The sequence below is a fragment of the Coffea arabica genome, chromosome 11c (assembly GCF_036785885.1).
Source record: "Coffea arabica cultivar ET-39 chromosome 11c, Coffea Arabica ET-39 HiFi, whole genome shotgun sequence".
Lineage (NCBI taxonomy): Eukaryota > Viridiplantae > Streptophyta > Magnoliopsida > Gentianales > Rubiaceae > Coffea > Coffea arabica.
The window spans coordinates 32,183,733-32,203,074 of record NC_092330.1 but is presented as its reverse complement, the minus strand read 5'-3'; the positions used below and the strand labels follow the sequence as shown (position 1 = coordinate 32,203,074).

General features: G+C 33.2%; 1 long non-coding RNA gene across 1 annotated transcript; it reads left to right on the top strand.

Annotated features, from left to right (window-relative positions):
- The first annotated feature begins 1,950 nt into the window (after positions 1–1,950).
- Positions 1,951–17,493, top strand: LOC140017028 (uncharacterized). The gene is made up of 3 exons (XR_011823330.1): positions 1,951–2,545; positions 16,314–16,400; positions 16,599–17,493. It is a non-coding gene; the product is annotated as an uncharacterized lncRNA (long non-coding RNA).
- Positions 17,494–19,342: the final 1,849 nt, after the last annotated feature.

Below are 19,342 nucleotides of genomic sequence, written 5' to 3'. Positions count from 1 at the left end.
AGTTGAGTGTGATTTAAGTGTTTAACAAGTGTTATTAGCAAAATCCATTTATAAATAATTATTAGGTTTTACATATATAGTGAAGCATTTATAAATTAATACTTGATAAATTAATAACATTTAATAAATAATAATTTTTCGATCCCGACTTGAACTAATCAACTAAATTAATAATTTTATTGAAAACCTTATATAACCCTTTGATCCCATTCATATCATAAATTAATAATGCACTAAAATTACAACTCATGTTTTTCTGAAACATAAGTCTATTGCTGTTTGTTTTATCCTAAAATTTAAATCTATCCAAACCTCATTCCTAATTTTCCTTATTGTATCTAAATGTTTTGGACATGAATTCTCATATTGCAATAAATTATGAAGAGTTAATAATGCTTTAAGTGCTTCTTTTTGTGTAATAGGCTCCATAGTTACTGTATCATCTCTAACTTTCATCATTAGCATGATTTTGAGTAATGTCAGCAATAATCGCTTTTAAACTGGAGACCTCTAAACTTGTCTCATTTTCATCATCTGGATAATCCAATAGGTAATTTACATATTTAGACTTTGAACATCTTTTTATTACTAGAATAATTCATATTTTTATAATATTAAATTAAAACTTTAGTCGATTAAATGAGTGTTTATTTGAATTGTAAGCACACTCAATAAATTAATAAATTATTAATTTATCAATTAATTTTAAATTAATAGAATTTGTATAACTCTGAAATTGTTAATTTATAGAGGTTTTACTGTAATTTGTATTAAGGAAACTACGTAGCTTTCATTAAATTGAGAAATTAGTACTTTCATTCAATAACTTCAAGGCTAATTAACCATGCAGCTATAATTATTGCTAGCTATGACTTCATAAAAAGAAGAAGAAGAAAGTATCATACCCAATAATGCTGCACATATATAGTACTGATGTATACATACTTAAATTTAAAAACTAGTATTGGTTAAACTATCATGACACAGTTAAGAACAATTTTTAGTAGGGACGAATACAAGAGGATAACTTTGCATCTTGGAAAATTAGAAATGAATAGATTTACATTTCTTTTATGATTCAAAAAGCATTGCAAATATATGATAAAATTAATAGAACAAGATGTTGTAAGGAAATGATCATGTATAAGAGCTAACTTTTCCTTTTCTAATGTATTGTTGCTTATCACATGACTTCATCCTATAGTATTAGGTATAGTTGCAAACAAAAGGACCAAGAATAATTGCAAAGAAAATCAAATATTGTGCAAGAATTGCGAAAGTGTTAACAATAATTGGTAAGAATAATTACAAATTCATGGATTCAATTTGTAGTTTTGTGAAGTAGAAAGAAAGAACTCTTTTCATGATTCATGATCTAATTGCTTGAGCATACAATAAAAAAGGGCTAAGAATAATTGCAAATTAATCTTGTTTTCAAATTTATGAATTATAAATTGTAAGAATTGTGAAAGTGTTAAGAATAATTGGTAAGAATAATTACAAAGAGAAACAAATATTATTTTAGGATTCGTTTTGTAGTTGTGTGAAATAGAAAGAAAGAACCAGTTTCATGATTCATGAATCATAAAGTATGATTTAATTGTTTTTCATAAATGAGAATGAGATGTTGAGCCATGTATGTAGTATATGTTATAGAAGGACTAAGAAAATTGACCAAAGAAAAATTAATCTTCTTTTCATGATGCATGAAGCATAAAACAAAGTATAATTCATTTGCAATTGAAAGTGAACAATGAACTGAATTAACAATATATAAATTTAAATATATAACTTAAATTAAAATAGAAAAGTTGAATAAATTTATTATATCTAAAATTGAATAAATTTAGATTATTTTAATTATCTAAATTTAGACAAGCGTAGATAGTTTACATAATTTGAATCAACAGAGGCAATTTTAATACACCATTCACGCGACTTCTATCTCTGTAGACCTGGTTATCCGGTAACCAGTTATTTTGCTCTTTCTTCAATTTAATTTTATGCACTTTTTGATTTCTTTATGCGAACTTGGCCCCACAAGTTCAACCTTCTCAGCTGCTATAATTGTGTACGGATCGAACTGACATTGGACTGAATACTTGGGTGTCAATCAAATACCAATGAAATGGTACAAACCGTTGTACCATTTTGAAGATGCTTCGCAAGAAGAACCCTAGATTATTGATTCTTCCCAAAATTACCCAATATTTCTACCCAATCACCTTCTCAATCTCCTTTATTACTAGAATTGAAGGCATGAATAGACAAAAACCATTAGCTCCATAGGTTAATGATTGAGGGCAGCTCCTATGTCTTTCCTCACAAAACCACCTCTCCTCTTTATCTAGCTTATGTCGTTCACATCCTTTGTCTGTTGAATTTCAACTAACTTTTCTGCTTTTGACTTTGTTATTACCAGGTTTACTTAGTAGGTCGAATCATGACTTGGATTAACAGGGGACACCAGCTGATACATAGACAATGGAGGACAAACTAGTAGCAGCATTCCAAAAATTCAACTTGTCATTGGAGCAAATAGAAGGTATGGATCTAAACCCAACTGATATTGAACCAAGTGTGGAAGAGCCCAGGCTTAGCTTAGTAGGGAAAGTTGTAGGGAAGAAGATAGTAAACTTCATGGGTATGAAGAACTTTACTAGCCATGTTTAGGGATACTCGAGAAGTTTCAAAGTGACTGAATTGAAGGCTAATCTTTTTCAATTCCACTTTGAATCCAAAGAAGATAGAAATAAAGCCCTGTAGGAAAGGCCATGGGTCCTAGATAATTAGTTATTGGTCCTTAGGAGGTGGGATCCATACGTAGAAAGTGACCCCAGTTTCTTCAATGTTTCCTTTTTATGGATACAAGTTTGGCATCTCCCAGTACACTGGATGAGTAAACTATAGGATTTAGGTTAGGGCAGGTTTTTAAAGCAGTCAAAGAAGTCTAATTCCTTCAAGAAGGGGAAAGAAGGGTAGACACATGAAAATTTTGGCTCAAATTGACATTTTGAAACCTTTTCTACGAGGCACTGTTGTTAAAATGAGTGGGGACATGTCACTAGACTGAGTTAAGGCATCCAGATTTTTGCTATCGATGTGGGATCACTAGGCATGGAGATAGGAATTGTATGGCGGAACTAGGCAGAGACCAAAATCAAAGGAAAGGGTAATACGAGGCATGGATGAGAGTTGGGAATATTATGGCATCTCCATTAGGTTATAGGGCTGCTTAGACTCAAGTGATAAAGAAGAGCGAACAAATAAATGGCACAACAGAAGAAGAGAGGAAGTCCAACAATGACAAAAGTTCTCTGGTGAGGAAAGCAGTACTCCAACACCAAATAAACAGATATGTTGAGAGACTAGAGGCTATGTGTGCATCTATAAGTACCGTACAAGCTGACAAAGGTGAAAAGAGGGAAAAGGATGGGAAGGATTACGGAACCAATGAACCCCAAGTACTACCAAAATCCCAAGGGAATGGTGATGTAGAGGCACTAAGGGATATGGATGTTGAAATAGAAAACCAAAAGAAAGGAAATGAGTCACCTTGGCTCATGATCCAGTGCATCAGCAATACCAACACGACATTATAGGAAAAGAAAACACTATAGTGTCTACCAATAAGCAGTAGAAAAGAGGCAAAAATCAAAGGAGAAATGGTCCAAAAGGAACAAGAATCACACTTAGTGTCATGAATACATGACAGGAAGAATACATACTATTGGGGAAAAAGAAGTTTTGTCTGAAAGATAAAGATGAAGAAATGATCGCTGGGTAGCCTAAACAAGGACAAGAAAATAAGATAGCCGAACTGAACTAGAATAACACTAGAAGTAGAGAGGAGATAGAGGCAGCCCCACCAATGCCTCCACTGTGCAAATGATAGCTACGGTATGAAACTGCCAAGACGCTAGGAGCTCCTTGGTAGTTCTCCAACTCAAAGAGATAATGCATCTCCATTCCCCAAACTTGACTTTCTTATGCAATATATATATATATATATATATATATATATATATATATACATGGAAAAAGTTAAAAAGAAGGCTAGGCTATGAGAATTGCTTTGCAATGAACTCTGTGGGTAGAGCTCGAAGTCTACCTATGTTATGGAATAATGACCTGCAAGTAACTTGTGTGGAAACTACTAACTTCTTAATTGAGGTCCAAATACAAGATGTTGAAAATAATAACACCTTGTGGTTTGTGCTAATCTATGCGAGCATTGATGATTGTGTGAGGAAGAAACATGGCACTTAATTGATGAAAGAAAAAAGAGATGGGTATTGGCTAGGGAAGTAGAATTAGAACTAAGGGGACCTTTAGATATTTTAGGGACTTCATTGAAAAAAATAGTCTAATGGACTTGGGATACAAGGGATTCCGTGGACACAATGTAACAAATAGGAAGAGGGAGAGGGGCAAAGACTAGACAGATGCCTTGGAAGTCAAGAATGGTGCATGAATTTTAGAACTGCAAAAGTGGAACACATACATAAGGAAGCCTCTGATCACTACTTGTTGTTACTCAACACTAACCCCAACATTAGGAAAATTTAAAAAATATATTTTGTTTTGATAAGATATGGATATCAAAGGAAGGGGCTAATGATATTGTAACTAGCGCCTAGGGAGATCAAGAACAGTTAAATATGTATAAGGTAACTAGAAGATCAGAGCATGCAAAATAGCTTTATTAAAGTTGAATAGAAAGGAAAGGAACAATTCTAGGGGGAAAATAAAAGCTTTAAAAGAACAGTTGGCTACTGCAGCATTTGGCAATCAGGGAGCAGAGAAAGAAAAAATGGCAAGGTTGAAACAGCATTGGGAAAAAGCATATAAAGAGAAAGAAATATTTTGGAAAAAAATCTAGGAATAGGTGATTGAAAGAGGGAAATAAGAACACCGCCTTTTTTTTATACCAACACAAGTATAAGGAGAAGGATGATCAAAATTTCTAAACTACAAAAACATGATGGTGATTGGACTACCCGTGATCAAGAGTTGGTGGATGAAGTGTGCAATTTCCGTTAGAACCTATTCACATCTAACTAGCTAAGAGAGGTAGAGAAGGTATTAAAGGATGTTCCTGCTCAATCACAAGACAGATGAATGACCAATTGACTAAACCTATGGATGCAAAATAGGTCAAAGTAGCCTTGTTCTCTATGAACCCAAGTAAAGCCATTGGACCAGATGGTATGCCTCCTAGTTTCTTCCAACATTTCTGGCAGTTTCTTAAACATGATATTGTTAATGCCATTAAAAGTTTTTTCTATTTAGGTCGCATGCTTAACTCTATCAATGACACCTTAGTAATTCAGATGGTTGCAACCCTTATCAATCTTTCTAATTTCATATCAATCAGTCTTGGCAATGTAATGTATAAAACTAATCGCAAAAATCCTTGCTAATAAGCTCAAAAGGGTCTTGCCCAATTGCACAAGTCTATGATAGTCTACTTTTACCCTTGGAAGGCAATCTTTGAACAATGTTATTATAGCCCATGAAATCCTTCATTTTCTTAAGAACAAAAGACATGAGAAAACTAGTTTTTATGACCCTTAAGTTTAACATGGCCAAAGCTTATGATAGGATTGAATAGGTGTTTTTAGGAAGATTGATGCTCAAGATGGGTTTCTATCCATTATAGGTTAAATGGATTATGGCTTGTCTTTTTACTATATCTTACTCTTTCAATCTGAATGGTCAAAAAATGGGTCTTGTCAAACCCTTAAGAGGCATAGAACAAGGGGACCCTCTATCCCCTTATCTTTTCATCATCTGTGTTGAACGTTTATCCAACTTACTCAATATAGCAACCTCCAACAAATTAATAACTATTGTTAAAGTGTGCAGGAATGGACTAGGCACGTCTCATCTCTTTTTTCCAGATGATGCCCTCATGTGGCACAAAGCCAGTGAATAGGAGGTAGGAAAGCTCATAAAAATTCTGGACCTATACAGCAAAGCATCAAGACAGATGGTGGACTTTGACAAGACAATAGTATACTTTAATAAGAACACCACACAGGCGTGTAGAAGGAAATCTCTGAGAAATTAGAAAATATGAAGAAAGCAAAAGCAGGCAAATACTTGGGGCTCCCTATGGAGATTGGAAGATCTAAAAACCAAGTATTTGGATATCTCAAGAGAACCATCATCAGCAGGCTTCAAGGTTGGAAACACAAACTGTTGAGCCAAGCTGGAAAAGAAATTCTTGTGATATCAGTACTTATGGTGCTCCTTGCTTATGCCTTACCTTGCTTTAGAATTCCCAAACGATAGTGTAAAGAGATTTGCAGAAAAATAGCCTAGTTTTGGTAGGGGGATGTGAGAATGAGAGAAAGCTACAAATGGTCAATTGGAGTTAGATCACTGAAATGAAAAGCAAAGGTGGACTTGGATTCTGGAATTTGGAAAACTATAATTCTGCACTGCTAGCCAAGCAGTTATAGAGAATTCTAACATCTCCTGACCTGCTTGTCAGTAGAATCCTAAAAGCCAAGTACATGAACAAGAGTGATTGGCAAAAAGAGCCTCCAAAAAATGCCTCGTAGGTATGGAAAAGCATATGAGGTGCCAAAACCTTATTGCAAAAAGAATTGAGAGTTGGATTTTAGGAACAAATGCTGGCAAAGTCACTATAACTAGGGATCAAAGAAGCCAAGTATAGAAAGTCCATGACCTAATGGCACAATGGAAATGGAATGCCAAGCTGATCCAAGAAACCTTCGGAGAAGAAGATGGAAACAACATAATTAGAATTCCATTAAGCATCTACCAGAGGAAGGACAAGTTGATATCGAGATATACAAAATCAAGCAATTACACTGTCAAATCTGGATATGCCATTGACCATCAGGAGGAGAAAAAAGCCACAATTCAAAAAAAAGAAGAGAGTGAAACAAGTGTAGAAAACTCCAAAAGGAGAGTGTGGAAGGAATTGTGGGGCTCAAATGTTAAACATAAACTAAAACACTTCTTTTGGAAGTACTTATATAACAGCTTACCAGTCAACAAAATAATCAATAAAAGGACTGGGATAAGTGATAGGATCTATAGGGGATGTGGAGAAGAAGTAGAGACATTGGAACATATTTTCTTTAAATGCTATATAGCTAAAATGATATGAAAATTGGCCCCAGTAAACTGGAATGGATTACAAAATCTGTAATTTAACTTATGGAGATGGTGGAAAGGCTTACTACAAGCAAAATGAAGAGAAAAATGAGATGACTATATTGAGCTGACTATTAACATCCTCTGGCAAATCTGAAAAGCCAAGAATAAGATGCATTTCACAAACTGCAAAACTGGAGAAAGAGATATAGTTAACAAAGCCCAACAAGAGTGGTTAAAATTTAAGAAAGCTTTGGAAGGGAAGTCCAAAGAGTGCACTGTAAGAACAACTCAAGAACAATGCAATATATCAAAGATGCTAAGAAAGGAAGGAATCCATGCCATCAACACTGGTGCAGTAATGTCATCACGTCTACTATGAATAGGATAGGGCATATTAGCAAGGAATTGGACAGATATGGCAGTGAAATCTTGGGTTGTGATGGCAAAGAGAAAATGAATACCTATGTTGGAAGAAGCACTGGCAATCAAGACCACCTTACAAATGGCCAAAGATGCTGACTGGAAAGAAGTTAAGATCTTGATTGATTACAAGGAGGTTATTAACAGAATACAAGCTAACGACCCATGTCACACAGCCAATGGAACAGTAATTGAAGACATACTAGAACTAATAGAGTTGTTTAGTAATGTAATTTCTACTTCATCTTAAGGAAAACTAATACTTGTAGTCACAAGCTAACACAATTAGCCGTTATGTTAGTTAATGACACCAAATAGGAGACCAATTTCCCGGTGTGATTTACTCAAAGTGTACATGAAGATATGATGCTGGTAGCTTTTTTCTGACTAATATTGTATTATCTAATGTTAATATAATATACAAATGTTGCCCTTTGACAAAAAATAAGAAATCCATTTTTAGCACCCTTTTGGAGCAGTTACCTTATTCAACAACCAAGAGTACATCCCCAATTCTAAGCTTCGAGCTAGTGAAAAAATGTGAGAACTTTCTTAATTTTATTTTGCTCATTCCTTTTTTTTTTTTTTTGCTTTGACTAAATCAATCTATTATTATTATACACGTACATACACCACATACGCTGTCAGACTCCACAATTGGATCATATAGTCTTACATATGAAGAAGGATTTCTTGACATAATAAACCATTTAGTAAATGGAATTCATAGCACTAGGATAAATGTATTTACATAAGGTATATTAGGGTTCAGGGTCATACACACCCAAGTTTGACTAGTTTGTGAAGACTAAGCATCATGAAAAGTTAGGTATTTAAAATACTTTAAAAATCAGAATAAAAAACCCCTATAATTATTCCCTATGATTAAACTAGGTTAGCCCTAGTTTTAAAGAATTTTCTAAGTGTATAACCCTATTAACTAAGACTCTTAAAATTAAACTCTAAGCTAAAAATTCAAATTCTGATCTTATGAGGAAAAGTTGGCTTTTTAATTCATTAAGAATTTGGCCTTAAAACTATTTTTATTGAATCCAAATAGGGAGTACTTCCTTATTTACGTGCAAATAAGGAAGTACCCCCTATTTGGATTTATTGAAATGATGTTACACGAAAATAAGTTTTGAACGCTGATAATATGAACTGCCTGTAGCTTGAATACAGCTCACTCAAACCTAAGGGACCAATGTGCAAATAATAGACAATTTTGCCACATTACTTCTTGAAGTTACACGTGTCAAACATATATCGCATAGCTTGACACATATCCACACACGTGTCACAACCATTAACATATGTCACACCATAATGTGACACATGTCATCTAGCTTGACACAGGTCATGACTCTATAACACGTGTCGCAATTCCATCACTCCTCCAGTTGATTCATCACCATCTCATCTTCCTATAAAAAAGGCCCCTTCTCTTTATTTACACATCAAAAATTAAAAACTCTCACTTATACTCCTGAGAGAGTATGAAAATGTAAATTAAAGAGGAGAAAAGGAAGAATAAAGAAGGTTAAAAAAATATGAAAAAAGGCCATAATAAGAAAATAGTGCTAGAAAAAGATGCATCCTATCTAAACACCAAAGATATCAAGTGAGTATCCATTTATATTTATGTAGATGTATATTGTGTCCATATAAATATTATAATACTCAAATATTGCTGCATTATAATCATATAGTTTTAGATCTACAATTTATATAATAAATTATGATAGATCCATGATAAAAATGGATCAAGTAAATTTAAGATTAATAGTCGTGTGTATCTAAATACTACCATAATGCTTGCCCTTACTTTATTTAAGTTGTGGGTAACCATTCATGATTAATATAGATTGACTTTATTTAAGTGGTGGGTAACCATACACGATTAATATACGATTGTTATATTATATAGTGATGATTATACTTGATCGTTGAATCGGTCTGCAAGTGAGTTGAATCAATTGTTGGTTGTGCACATTATCGCATTGAAAAATGTTCATGTGCTTGTCTTGCCAAAGAAAGATATTGTCATTACATGTGCTTGACCATACCAGTTGTGTACTTTATCGCACTGGTATAAGTAGTTATGCTAGTGTTGTGCCTTAATCCGTCAAGCAAATAAGGGTTATGTTGAATATCATTGTACACGCTAGTTCATAGCCCACTATTTAGTTAAGAGGTTATCCACTTATTAGGTCAGGACTAAAAGCACTTTCAGAATTGGCCTATTATTCAAGAGTGGAAGGTTGACCTCATGATGGTGATATAAGGTGGAATTGGGTCATCATGAACAACTAATCCTGTATCATTTATTGTGTTGTGATTTTTTTTTCTTACTTTGTCTCATATTACTTATATCAGGTCTAACTATCCATCTAATACTTAATTACATAGTTCTCAATAACATGTGTTAACTCACCCATTATTAACAAATTTTGTAGATGCTGATTTGAATATTGAGATACCGTACTAGTGACCTAGCAAACAGTATATCAAGTTGTTATTAAATCTCATGTAAAGAGACTAGGTGTAAAGATAACTTGATTTGTTCTACTGTAGTGTGTTGTAACTCTTTTATTATAAAATTCAATAAAAGGATTTGTGTTTCAATAAATAGACTATTGTGGTATTTGAGTTTTAGTGAGAGTTAGGCAATCTACTACTAATGAAACCTTGTTGGGCGTTAAAGCTAGGGTGTGACAATTAGTTTTATTATAGTGAACCTCACATGGTCTCTACACGAGGTGAGCTTGGAGCAATGTGTTGTGATTCCGACTACGCAAGAAAATGCAAGAAATTACGTGCCACATACGGGGCCTACCTCTAGAGTCCGTAAGGAATTTTGTGTCACGTATAGAAGTCACCTCTAGAGTTTGAGTACATCCAAATGTACAACTTGGATTGTGACAGGCTTTACAAGGATGCAAAGTCCTTAAATCAGGGTGAATATGAGGCCCTTATCTCCCATCAAAAGTGAGAGAAGTTTAATAGTTTGGGCCCATGAGCTATTGAATAGATTGGGTTAACTATGATTTTGGTTCAAAAGTTATTTGGACTAACTCTTAGGTTCGAGTTATGACAATCTAATTGTCATACACCAACTCTATTCCTTAGTAAGGTTTCATTGGCAATGGACTGTCTAACTCTCACGAAAACTCACTTAACTAGTTTCACTAGTAATGGACTGTCTGGCTTTCGCAAAAACTCACTTAACTAGCACAATAACATGTTTATTGAAACACAAATGTTTTTATTGAATTTTCACAATGAAAAAGTTACAACATACTGTAGCGGAACATACCAAACACTCTTTACTCCTAGTCTCTTTATATGAGATTCAGCAAAAGTTTGATCTACTGGTTGGTAGGTTACTAGAACGATGTCTCAACATTCAAATTAACATCTAAAAAATTTGTTAATATTGAGGTAAGCTAACACACCTCAGTGAGGCCCATGTAATTAACTTTTAGATATATAGTCAAACTTGATATAAACAGTATTAGATAAGCAAGAAAAAACAAATAAATCACAACACAAAAAAGAATATGGCATTGGTTGTTGGAGACAATCCAGTTCCATATTATACCACTATCATGAGTTCAAACTCCGTTTCCCAAACAATAGATCAATTCCAAAAGTGTCTTTCACTCTCAACCCCATAAGTGGACAACCTCCTAATTAAGTATTGGATTGTGAACTGGTGTGTACAATGATGTTCAATAAAACCCTTACTTGCTCAATGAATTAAGCACAACACAAGTTTAATCACTTGTACCAATGAGACAAAGTATACAACTGGTACGGTTAAGCGCATGCAATCACAATATCATTCTTTAGCTAGATGCGTACATGAATTTTTTCTGGTATGATAAAGTACACAACTAGCAAATGATTCCATTCACTTGTAGACTGATTCCATGATTAAGTACAATCACCATGTGTACAATATAACAATTGTATTTAAAGCATATATGGTTATTCATCACTTAAATAAAATAAAGGCATGCATTATGATAGCATTCGAACATACTAGAATAGTAATCTTAAATTCTACTCGGTCCACTTTTAGCATGGATCTAACATAATTACTATATGGAGTGTAGATCTAAAACTATATGCTTATAATACAATAATATTTGAGCACTAGAACATTTATATAAACACAACATGTATCTATACGAATATAAATTGGCAATCATTTGGATATCCTTTGTTAAATAAGGTGGATTTTTTGTTGAAACTATCTCCTTATTATAGCCTTCTTTCCCTACTTTCTTTAACCTTTTTTGCTCTTCCCTTTCTCCTTTTTAGCTGACTTCTCTTACCCTCTCAGGAGTATAGATGAGAGTTTTTATTTATATGTAAATGATAGGGAGGGCCTTATTTATAAGAGGATGGTATAGTGATGAGTCAGCAAAAGGAGTAACGGAACTCCGACAGATTTCATAAGGTAATGACACTTGTTGTGCTAGCATGAAATGTGTCCACTACGGTGCGACACATGTTAAGGGTGTGACGTGCATGGACATGTGTCAAGCTATGCAACATGTGTGTAACACATGTCACTACAAAAAGAAATATGGTAGAATTATTAGTTATTTTTGTATTAATCCCTCAAGTTTGAGTAGGCTATATTCAGGTCACAGGTAAAACCTCTTTACCCCAAATCTCCTAAGTTGATTTAGCTCAAGTTAGAATCTCCTTAACTCATGGTGAACACGAACCTCCTTAGCTAGAGTCTCTTAGGTTGAATTAGTTTAATCTAGATTAATGCTAACTACTGCTAAGATATCTCATACAAATTGATTGAGCAAAACCCTAATTTTTACCATGACAAACCCACTCTAGTTAGATAAATAAGAGATGCAATTTTTTTTTATTTTCTTGGACGAATTTGGGTATTTTTCTATCAAGATTTTTTCAAAATCTCAGAAAATGTGTGTCGAGTAGCCTTGCTAGCGAAAGCTTGATGAGTATTTATAGACAAATAAGTTGTCAATATCTCTATGGAAACCTGAAATCAATTTCCAATAAGATTTGACTTTCTTACTCTAATAGATCACTTGTATTTGGAAGATTTAAACTTATTTGTACTATAAGTTCCTCTAGTTTATTTTGTCTCACAAATTAAACTACAAGTTATAAAAGCTTATCTTTCAAGACTCCACTTAAAATTCTTTTAATCCAGTTAAAGAATCTCTTGATATGTGTGATCCATTATGTTCTCATATACGTTGACAATAACTATAAATTATAATTCTTAATAAATAAGAACTAGATAAATTAAAACTCCTTTTAATTTATCATGATTCTACTAATCAATCAATTCATTCTTATATATCAAAATTGGTATCTAACAATGATCATGACTACCCAAGTAATAAGAAAAGTCAAGTAGATGAATTCACCTTTTAGTGAACATTTATCGTGTAATTAATATTTTTTTATCATAGTTATCTCATATTAAACTTGAAATAAGTTGTACCTGTTGAAGATATGTGATTATAGAAAGATTTGCTATTGTAAATATTAGGAAAGATTTGATTTGATTTGTTTTGATTATAGTATCAAATATTAATTAGGTAATAGATTGATTTAGTCTAGTATGATTTTAGGATCTAAATTAGGTTACACTTATGTATATATGTATTTGTATATCGTGTAGTGCAAAAATATGAAGAAGTGTATTTTCTCTCCCTTTTTCTTAGTTTTTATGGTATCGAGCTTTAGACTCTGTTATCAGTTTGTCTTTTGACGTGACCCTATTTGAGTCACTTTTAGGTCTTTCTTGTATGAATTATAATGGCAGATATGAAAATAGTAGTGGAGAGCTGAAAACAGTAATTTCTGATGTTATTCCTACAACATAAAAAATTACTGAATACAAACTAAGTGAAAAAATTTGTTTGGATTGGAGTAAAACTATTCGGATATATCTGCGCAGCATCGATAGAGATGATCATCTTACTAATGACCCACCCGTTGATGGGAAAGAAAAGAAGATTTGGCTAAGGGAAGATGCAAAACTATTTTTGCAAATCCGAAACTCTATTGATAATGAGATAGTCAGTCTCATCAATCATTGTGAGTTTGTTAAAGATCTTATGGATTATTTGACTTTCTTATACTCTGGTAAGGGTAATTTAAATCATATATATGATGTTTGTAAGGAATTTTACCATCTGAAAAAACAGCAAAGATCCTTTACATAATATTTTATGAATTTTAAACGTGTGTATAAGGAATTGAATTCTCTCCTTTCTTTTAGTACTGATGTAAAAACTCAACAGTCTCAACAGGAACAAATGGCTATAATGAGTTTTCTTGCAGGATTACCAATTGATTTTGATGTTGTTTGAACACAAATTCTCTCTAACTCAGAGATTGTTTCCCTCCATGACACTGTCACATGAGTGTTGAGAACCGAGGGATCTTTGTCTACTTTCAATGTTACTAGTGCTCTCGAGAATCGAAGTGGCGCTGGTCGAGAAAATAATGGTAGAAACAGTGGCAAAAATGGGACTGGTGGGATTGCTAGTCATGGACAATATAACTCGAATCAGCGAGTCTGTTATCACTGTAAAAAATCTGGCCATACCATACGTACGTGTTGGGACCTTCATGGTAGACCTTAACAGCAGCCCCCATTTGCAAATTTCGCAACCCAGGAAAACAATTATGTGCATTCTGACAAATCCATACTCATCTCTACTGATGAGTTTGCCCGCTTTACTGAGTTTCAGGCCTCACAAAAATCTGCTAACCTATTTTCTAGTATCAATTCTCCTTCTATTGATCACTCAGGTAAACCTACTACATGCCTTGTGTCATCTTCTAATAAATGGGTCATCGATTCCGGTGCAACAGATCATATGACCGGTAATAAAGGTATCCTTTTCTCTTTTAATCCTAACAAAAATCATCCGAATGTTATTTTGACTGATGGGTCATGTGCTTCAGTTGTGAGTTTTGGTGTAGCAATTCCTATCTCATCTATCTCATTATATTTAGTCTTATGCTTACCTAATTTTTCTTTTAATTTACTCTCAGTCAGTAAATTACAAAAACTCTCAAGTGCTCTGTTTCATTCTTTCCTGAATATTGTGTTTTTCAGGATCTTATGACGGGGAAGATTATTGGTAAAGAACGTGAGTCTGGCGGCCTGTATACACTTGAAACCCCTTCATCGAAAGTGCCGAAACCTGTTGCATGTTCCTCTACCTTGACTCCTCTTGAAATTCACTGTCGTTTGAGTCATCCATCTCTACCCATCTTGAAGAAGTTGTGTCCAAATTTTCAGAATTTATCTCATTTAGATTGTGAGTCATGCTAATTTGCCAAGCATCATCGTTTGCCCTACTTGCCTAGAGTCAATAAACGGGCTACATTCCCTTTTGAATTAGTGCACTCTGATATTTGGGGCCCTTGTCCAATAGTATCTAAGTCTGGTTTTAAGTATTTTGTCACTTTTGTTGATGACTACTCTCATGTTACTTGGTTATATTTAATGAGAAATCGTTCAGATTTATTTAGTATATTTTGTTCCTTTTGTACTGAAATAAAAACACAATTCAATGTGCCTGTCCGCATTTTTCGAAGTGATAATGCAAAAGAGTACTTTTCTAAACCCTTTAATTCGTATATATCAAAAAACGAAATCTTTCACCAATCTTCATGTCCTGACACACCACCATAAAATGGTGTTGTTGAAAGGAAAAATAGGCACTTATTAAAAGTTGCTAGAGCCTTTCTATTTCATATGAAGGTTCCTAAGTAATTTTGGGCAGATGTTGTTTCAACAGCTTGTTTTTTAATTAATCGCATGCCATCTTCTGTACTTACTGGTGAGATTCCTTATTCAATTTTGCTTCCAACTCAATCTTTATTCTCCATTGAACCACGTATATTTGGGTGTACTTGTTTTGTTCGTGATACCCGTTCTCAAGTATCTAAATTAGATCCAAAATCTCTCAAGTATTTATATTTGGGTTATTCACGTCTTCAAAAGGGGTATAGATGTTATTTTTCAAATTTAAATCGTTATTTAGTCTCTGCTGATGTTACATTGTTTTAGACACATCTATTTTTTCTTAAGTCTAATGTCTATAGTAGTCAGGGGGAGGAAGATGATATTCTAATCTACATTGTTACAACAACTGCTTTAACCAGACCACCGATCACTCAAGTGTATTCTCGTCGTTCTCAACACATAGACTCACATCCTCCACCATCTTCTCTGTCTACAGATCCGAGTCCTGATCCACCGCTTCCTCAGTCTCTAAATTCCAGTCTTGATTTGCTTATTGTTTTAAGGAAAGGTAAAAGACAGTGCACTTACCCAATTTCATCATTTATTTCATATGACCATTTATCTCATTCCTTGCGTTGTTTTACTGCTTCTTTAAATTCAATATCTTTTCCTTAACGCTTATCTGAGGCTTTGGAACATCTTGATTGGCGGGCTGCTATGGAGAAAGAAATGATGGCCTTAGATAATAATGGTACCTGGGATTTGGTTCATCTACCAACAGGTAAGAAACCTATTGATTATAAATGGGTATTTGCTGTTAAAGTCAATCATGATGGTTCTGTTGCTCGCCTCAAATCTCGTCTTATAGCAAAAGGGTATGCTCAAACATATGGAGTGGATTACTCAGACACATTTTCTCCTGTAGCAAAACTTACCTCTGTTCGATTATTTATTTCTCTTACTGCTACTAATAATTGACTTTTGTACCAATTAGATGTTAAGAATGCATTCCTTCATGGAGATTTGCAAGACGAAGTTTATATGGAGCAACCACCTGGATTTATTGCTCAGAGGAAGTTTGGTAAGATTTGTAAACTCCGGAAGTCATTATATGGTTTAAAACAGAGTCCTCGTACTTGGTTTGAGAGATTCAATGAGATGGTTCAATAGTGTGGCATGAAAAAGTGTAATTCTGATCATTCTGTCTTTTATCAACAATCTGAAGTTGGTATTATCCTATTAGTGGTTTATGTTGATGATATTGTTATTACTGGTGCAGGTATTGCAGCCCTTAAAAATTTTCTTTAATCGCGCTTCCAGACAAAAGATTTGGGTATGTTGAAATGCTTTTTAGGCATTAAGGTTACAAGGTGTAAACAAGGTATTTCTTATGCCAAAGGAAGTATGTCTTTGATCTTTGAAAGCAACAGGAAAGCTAGGTGCTAAGCCATGTAGTGCACCAATAATTCCCAACGTGCAACTTATAGCAGATGGTAGGAAGTTATTCTCAGATCTCGAAATGTACCGGAGGTTAGTCGGAAAATTGAATTATCTTACTATGACTCGTCTGGACATTGCATATTCGGTTAGTATTGTGAATCAATTTATATTCTCACCAAGAACCACCCATTGGGCAGTTTTAGAACAAATCTTATGTTATCTTAAAGGAACTTCGGAACGTGGTATACTATATGGTAATCATAGCCATTCCCATGTTGAATGCTTCTCAGATGCGGATTGGGCAGGTTCTAAAATTGATCGAAAATCTATAACTGGATATTGTGTCTTCGTTGGAGGTAATTTGGAATTGTGGAAAAGTAAGAAACAAAATGTAGTATCTCGCTCTAATGCAAAGTTTGAATACCAGTCTATGGCACAATCCACTTGTGAGCTTATATGGATACACCAATTATTGTATGAGGTGGGAATCAATAATTCACTTCCAATGAAGTTATGGTGTGACAATCAAGCTGCCCTTCATATAGCATCAAATCCAGTTTTTCATGTGAGAACTGGAGAGCAGTTAGCTGATATTTTTACTAAATCTATAAATGGTTCGAGAATTGATTATATTTGTGGCAAGATGGGCATGATTAACATCTATGCTCCATCTTGAGGGGAAGTATTGAAGATATATGATTATAGAAAGATTTGCTATTGTAAATATTAGGAAAGATTAGATTTGATTTGTTTTGATTATAGTATCAGATATTAATTAGGTAATAGATTGATTTAGACTAACATGATTTTAGAATCTAAATTAGGTTACACTTGTGTATATATATATTTGTATATTGTGTAGTCCAAAAATATGAAAAAGTGTATTTTTTCTTCCTTTTTCTTAGTTTTCAATACCTATTCCATTATATAATTAATATTCATTTCTTGAACCAAAATATTACTCCGATGAAGAAATACTTAAAAACATGTTCTAAAACTCTTCCACTTAGTTCTAAGAATTCTGAATTACTTCTACAATTGGCCAGACATGAGATAACTCATCTTTCATAAGATGTGGTAAATCTTTATAAGTTGTTCACTATCTTTCCATATTTCAAATGTATACCCATATGCTAATAATGTGAGCATTCCCTGTTATGGAAGAAATCATATAACAAACAAAGTATAACCATCAGTACTCACGATACGATGATAACTTTAAATCTACTGATCACTTACACAAATGTCACTTAGAGATTAATCCTTTGGCACTTAAAGAATATCTCTATGTAGATCAATTCAGTGAATTTGATTATCTTTTCAACCACCCATATATTAGTTTAGGTGTCTCACACACCATAATAGATGAGATTTACTACTTCTCATATAGAAGCGGAGTAATATATGCCAATCTAACCGTAATGCTCTGTTTTATTAATACTTTGATTAAAGATATTTAAGAATAAATCTTATCCATAATCGAATGAATCTCACCATCATAACTCTTATAATTTTATCACTTAGATTTAATCTAAGAGTTTTATCATACAAATATAAATATCTATAAATAATCAATATGGTAAAGATATCATGTAAAATAACATAAATAATTCAAGTGCATATTAAATGTTAGAAGTTAGTTGACTTTAGGTCATACACACTTTCAACTAGCATGGGACTAATAAGAAAAATGAAAAAAGTCATAATTAGCAATGGACTAGTTTGGTAACGCTATCCAATCAATATTTATAATAAAACATTTAAAACATAAATTAAAACAAGCAAACACATAGAAACACATAGCATACAAACATAATATCTAGATGTGATGTCAAATCCTAAGGAAAATGAGTAAAGTACATAAGACACATAAACACACAAAATCTATATATTAAAGGGGCCAACTATCATCTAAAAGTAAAAATATAAGAAAATAAACATATCTAACCTATCTATTATATTTGTCTATCTAATTACAATTTTTGCAAAACATAACCTATTTATTAGATCTTGAGTATTCGAATACCCTCCAAATAATTATAAAACTTAAATTACATAAATAAACCATAAAAATGCCTAAAATATTAAAGAAATAAATAAAAATACATACAATATATAAATACATAAGATCACATATTTTCAAGAATTTAAAGGGTTGTAGGGTTAACTCACTCTGAAGAAATGACTAAGATGAGGGAATATTGACCTATCTATGTTCAAGAATCAACAAAGGGTCAAGACACCAATTTAATTAAAAATACTTTAATAAAGAGAGTTAAAATGTAGTAAATTCACATTATTAAGCTAAACACAAAGAAACTTAAACCATCCAAAATCGCAAGCTAAATGCATTTAAGAGAAGCACAATTAGCAATTAAAGAAAAAAAAAACCATCCTAATTGAGAGATTAAGAAGCTATCAGAGTCAAAATATATTTTTCAAAAGATTAGGGTCTAAAATAAAATAAAAATAAAATTTTGGGGTCAAATTATAATTAAAATAAGTACCTAAATGAAAGAAAGTTAAAATTTTTGGATCGCAGCAGAGTTATTAAGAAACTCATGGGGCCAAAATAAAAGTTCA